Raw genomic sequence first — 6,232 nt, forward strand, 5'->3', positions numbered from 1 at the left:
TCTGTATTTCATAAATGTGAACAGAAAAGCAAAACCTTAACATGTGACTCCACAAAGAATAGCTTCTGGAAATATTTTGAAATATTGAAGCATGAAAGTGTCTTCTACTAGGAGTAGCTTATCTTTATCCTTAAATATACCCAGGTGTAACTTACCCGAGACTTGGAAAAGGGAATATCAGAAACATTAGGAGTACAGGGAAAGACAAACCAGTATATTCATTCTATTTACACCACGAAATAGGAAAAGCAAAGGTCCATCTTGCTATCCTTTTTTAACGGTTTGATTATAAAAAGGTGAAAGGAAAATAATTTCCTTTAGGATGAGACAACACCAAAAGGAATTAAGTCTACGCAATAGTTTTCTTTTGCTGCTTTTTGATTTGCTACAAAAGAATCACTTTTGTTAAAACTCAGTGACTTAACACAAGAATGTATAATCTTACAGTTCTATAGAACAGAAGTCTGATATGGGTCTCACTGGGCTAAAATCAGGCTGTAAATGGGATTGAATTTCTGGAGTCTCTAGAGGAGTGGCCACTCCTTTAGTTTTCCAGCTTCTAGAAGTTGCCCACATTTGTTGTAAATCATCTCCTTCCATCTCCAAAGCCAGCAACACTGGATCCCTCTGACTCCCTGCCTCTGCCTCCCTCTTGCGCTTTTAAGGACATTGTGATTACATTAAGTACACCTGGATAAGCTAGGCTACTCTCCCCATATCAGAGTCTTTTACCTTAATTACAGCTGCAAAGTTTCCTTTGCTATGTAAGATAACGTATTCATAGGATGTGGACAACATTAGAGTGTCACTATTCTGCCTACCATAGTCTTTGTAGTTAATATCAGAGAAAAATCAAACAGAATATTTTAACTATCTCTGGTAATACATTAAAATTACTACATGGCCGTAGGGAACCAGCCCCTACATCACCCATGGGTACCCTGAATTTGGTGGTGACAGAGGATTGAGACAAATATTAATAGAGAAAGTTGGACCAGAGAGCCATCACTTATTACTGGAAGAGACAGTGAAGGCCCCGAGCTCTGGTTTCTCACACTATTTACTGGTCACAATCACATTGATCTATAGGGTAGGGGTGAAGTGATGGTGGGATGAATCAGTGAGCTGGAAGTGAATCAGTGAGTGGGAACTGGTGTGTCATTCTAAAGATTGATAACAGTGGCAGTTTGGGAGTTTCCCCAAATAAGAACATGTGGTTATCTTTAGCATATTATCTATGTGCAGCTGGGGGAACTCAGGCCTTTCAAGGAGCCTACAAATCTGGCTATGAAGGGGTTTTACATCCTTGAGCACAATGTTCATGGTAACAGAGCCTAGGTCACCCTGCACTGGAACATTGAGGCATGGAGAGGCCTTCCTCCTCAGAGGCCTCCTGAAGTCTTCTGCAGTTTATTGTTCCTGATTTCTTTTATAGATGTAGCAAGTTTATGTAGGAACACTATAAGTCTTTTCTCTTTTGCTGCTTCCCCCAACACATGGCTAAGAAAAATTAAACGGTACTAAAATGTTTACCCTACACCTGATATCACTCTTTAGAATTTGCCACTTTTACAAATTCAGTTTTTAGTTATTCTGATGGTTAGTCCCATATCTTCAAATAAATCACATACACTGTTATTTCTTGACTTATCAACCCCAGATACTTTCTGATGATGTCTTGGTATGAATGATAAGGATTTACCTCACACGGCTCTTACCTGTCATCATTCCTCAAGTAGCTTCCTAAGGAAGGGTGTGTGGGAGGTCAATTTGTCAGTGCTTGCAGGTTGAAAAGTTCTGTATCATGCTCTCTTACTTGATTAATGGTTTGGCTGATGCCATGGTTTTAGTGTGTTCCCCAAAGTTCATGTGTTGAAAACTTAATTTCCAATCCAACAGTGTTGTGAGGTGGGACTTTTTAGAGGTGATTAGGTCACTAAGGCTTTGTTCTCATGAATGGATTAACACCATTATTGTGGGAGTGGTGTAGTTATCTTGGGAGTGAGTTCTTGATAAAAAGGATAAGTCTGGCTTCCTTAATTTCTTGCTCTCTTAGGTCTGCTCTCTTGCCCTTCTGACTTCTCCCACGAGATGATGCAGCAAGAAGGCCCTCATCAGATGGAGCTCATCTGTCTTGGCCTTTCCAGCCTCCAGAACTGTGAGTCCAATAAATTTTTCTTTGTTTTTTATTTTTATTTTTTTGAGATAGAGTCTCTCTCTGTTTCACAGGCTGGAATGCAGTGGCATGATCTCAGCTCACTGCAACCTCCACCTCCAGGGTTCAAGAAATTCTCCTGCCTCAACCTCCCGAGTAGCTGGGATTATGGGCAGACACCACCATGCTCAGATAATTTTTTGTATTTTTAGTAGAGACAGGCTTTCGCCATGTTGGCCAGGCTGGTCTTGAACTCCTGACTTCAGGGGATCCACCCACCTCTGCCTTTCAAAGTGCTTGAATTATAGGTGTGAGCCATTATGCCCGGACTAAACTTCCATTTTTTAAATAAATGATACAGTCTCAGGCATTCTGTTATAGCAGCAGAAGATGTGCTAAGACATCTGGGTAGACAATTTGTAAGTGAATAAAATGCTTTCCATAGAACCTTGAAGACACTGTTCTACTCTTTGGTGTTGCTAATAAAACAGACAAACAAACAAAAAAGAATGGAATGTTTCTGATTCTAATTCCTGGGTATGTAACCTGCTTTTTCCAGCTGTCTCTGGAACTTTTAGTCTTTAAGCCTTTGGAGTTCTCAAGTATCGTAGTAATGTGTCCTGGTGTGATTCTTTTAAAGTTCATCCTACTTTATAGCTGGTAGTCACCACCAGAATGAAGATATGCATCTCTTTTCACATCTGGAGAATTCTCTTATTTTAGTTCTTTGATAATTTCCTCTCTTCCCTTTAGCATTTCTAATAATTGGACTTTCTAAATTGATTATCAGTTTTTATCATCTTTTTTTTCACATTTTTTTCTCATTGTTTTTGTTGTTTTCCTTTGTTTTTACCCTTGGAAAATGCCTACATTTTATCTTTAGACTTCCAATTAATTTTTTGATTTTGGAAATTATTCAATTTCCAAAAGTTTAGTCTTCTGTTCTTTTTTTTTTTAATTCATAACTTCATGTTGATCTTTGTATACAATAATTTCTACTCAAGGACACTAATTAAAGTTGTTTATAAGATTCTCTTCTGCTTCCTGAATGCTATCTCCTTATGTAGGAGGAGTCCATTTTTCTATTTATCTTGGTCTTTTGATTTTATGCTGCAGCATTTACTCAGTTATATGGTGATCATTCATTGTCCATTTGTATCTAAGACTAAGAGAATTGTGAAGTTGATGGTGTGCTCTGCATGTGAAAGAGATTTGTGGACTGAAGGTTTTACAGTATAGTGAGGATTCTGGAGGTGAGCCAGCTATATTTTCTGTTGGCAAATATCAGGAGGAGGAAGGCTTTTCTTTCTGGCACCAGAGTGAAATGCCTGATTACAGGTTATCTTGCATGAGAATATAGGAGTCTGACTATTCCATATGCAGGTCCTCAAGTAATCCCCCCTGTTTTTAGCTCTACTATTTCCTTCCCTTAGTTCCACCTACAGACTCTGATCTGAAGCATTTCCAGATTTCTGTTGGGAAAGCTGTTTTCCATATCTACTATAGACCTTTTGTTTCTTATTCTTTGCTACAGCTTGAGCAGATGGCATTCTTTCTCAATTTCTAGGTTCTAGAAATTTTTTGAAGTAGCTGTTTTGGGATTGTCCTACTCGTGTTCCTTTAATTATTATGTTTTTATAATTTTCGATGATACTTTATTATAGTCTTATTCAGATCCACAGAGAAAGGGAAGCTGAATAAATAGACTCTGTCTGCCATTTTGAACTGAAATAGTATACAATGTTTGGTTGAGGCGGTGAGGTTAGTCAAAAAACTTTTATGATTTCATTTATTCCCCAACCCATTTTAATTATCCTAGATCACTGTCTCTTGGATTTTATCTGGAAAGCGATAAAAAGATACATATAAATGCCACCCTTAGGTGCTTTAGAGTCATTAAAATTTGTGGATGTCACCTTGCTTATTTGTCCTAGTATTTCAAAAACTTCAAATCAATTCAGAACTTTTTGGACACATCTGAGAATATGCAGATCTGCTCTGAATCTGATTCTTTTGCTTTTTAAAAACACCTTTTGTTTTTCGATAAAAGCTTCTCAGAATTTCATACATACTCTCAGATCTGAAATCTTAGTTATAGTTTGATTGCAGAAAGAGAATCATTATGAATGATGAAATAGAAGATGTATTATAGGAATAAAACTTTACATAACTGTGGGAGAATCTGAGACACAAAGATCCAAAAAGTGATGGTTGGAGATCATAGGAAATTCACTAATCATTGTGAAAGAGAACTGGTAAAGTAATTTACAAAAGGCCCCCCTGCCTATGGTGGTGGGCCCTAAGTCACTATAGGTCAGCAGGACAAGTAGTTGGGAAAGAAATTTGGACCTGAAGTAGGATAAGTTAAGGCATGTAAGTCCTTAACTTATCCTACTTCAGGACAAAGTGTTACCTTAGGGGAAACATTAGAACCCATTTGGGCAAAGCGAAACCCCATTTGACTCATGGCATCCAACTCTGACAACATGGGTGACCTGAAGATGAAGCTGGTGCCTTCACATCTTGATGAACACCTGGCCTGAGACTTGGAGACTCTGAAGGAGGAGGTCAGGTGGAAGCTAGTGGTGCTGTCGCACCATTGTTGCTTCTTGCCAGGGGAGTGAGTGAGCAGATCAAGGACAAGGTGCACTGGCTGCAGCAATGCCTGCGGTTCTGCACCAACTTAATGAATACAATGCCTGCTTCTTCACCTTCACCTTCCAAATCTTGTGCAAATTCCCAGCCCTCAGCTGGAACCACTCTAGGAGGGGAACTCTTGGAAACATAGATTCAGCTTGCTAAATTGACAAAATACAAATACCACTACTCAGCTCTTTCAAAATATAGAGACATGAATAATAATTATATATGAATACACATTTATTGAACACTTCTATGTGCTAGGCACTCTTCTAGACAGAGAGAAATCGTAGATAAAGGATAGTTCACTCTCAGTGAGCTTACAGTAAACCTCAATCAGATGCAGACATTTTCATGACCTTCAAGGTTTTCTTGAAAATCCTAGCTAGGTACATGAAAATGTCGTATCTGCCTGAGTGCCTGGCATTCATTCAGTTGGTGTTTGAGTAGTCACTGTTAAGTGTGCCTGTTGAGTGGGTACTTTATACTCTCATGGAGCTTCTGTTCTAGCAATCAACACATATCTATTGGATAAATGAATTATGGGTGAATAAATGCATGAGTTGATATGGATGCAAAATGAAGGAATACTTAATGCAGGCTGAATGGCCTAGGGAAGCTTCCTGGTGTAGCTGAATTTTGAAGGGCTAATAGTTATCAGTGTTCAAGAGGTAGGATTGGGTGAAGATGGAGCAGGTTGGAAAAATATACAGAAGTCTCCCCATCCCCACCCCACAGAAATCTAATAAATTTAGGGAGATAGCATGGGGAGAAATGCCAGATATAGGTGATGGGGAGGAAGGCAGCAAATCACACTGCCATGTGTGTACCTATGCAACAATCTTGCATGTTCTTCACATGTACCCCCAAACCTAAAATGCAGTAAAAGAAAGAAGAAAAAAAAGGAATTACTGATTTGTTGGTAAAGACAAGGGTTAGAGGAAGCTGGTGACGTAATCATGAATGAGATCATGAAGAGATCAATATGCCATTGTTTATCTGGATAACAATGGCAGTCACTGAAAGACTTTAAAAATGTCAACAATACAGTTGGGTATGTACTTAAACTTTTAATATTTTATTATTAAAGTAAAATATACAATCAGTTTATAATGCACTTTTGTCTAAAGTAAACACTCTAACTCCTTTAGCTCTTTCTTAGGTAGTTATTATGACACCTTCAAATGAAATGTTTATAATTTTGAATTTAACTTTATATATTATCCATTTACTTCCTGTAGTTAAAGCTGATGATTTCTAGTTTTAGAGCAATCTTACTGTCTCAAGATAGTTATATAAGTTTTTTTGGTTAAATTAGCAAACAGCCTTGCCTTTCAGTGACTATAGAGAATTAACTAACTTTCCATAGTTGGACACTAGTGAGGAGCAGAGCCAGGACTGCCAGTGTTTCAGGATGGTGTGTGTTTTGTATACCTA

General features: G+C 38.1%; 1 long non-coding RNA gene across 1 annotated transcript in view; it reads left to right on the forward strand.

The window, feature by feature from the left end:
* LOC108288678 overlaps positions 1–2,091 on the forward strand; it is an 8,795-nt gene extending 6,704 nt beyond the window's left edge. Inside the window, exon 3 of the long non-coding RNA XR_005196740.1 lies at positions 2,057–2,091. This is a non-coding gene — a long non-coding RNA (uncharacterized LOC108288678). The remainder of the gene's footprint in view (positions 1–2,056) is intronic.
* Positions 2,092–6,232: the final 4,141 nt, after the last annotated feature.

This window comes from Cebus imitator, unplaced genomic scaffold, assembly GCF_001604975.1.
Source record: "Cebus imitator isolate Cc_AM_T3 unplaced genomic scaffold, Cebus_imitator-1.0 Scaffold381, whole genome shotgun sequence".
Lineage (NCBI taxonomy): Eukaryota > Metazoa > Chordata > Mammalia > Primates > Cebidae > Cebus > Cebus imitator.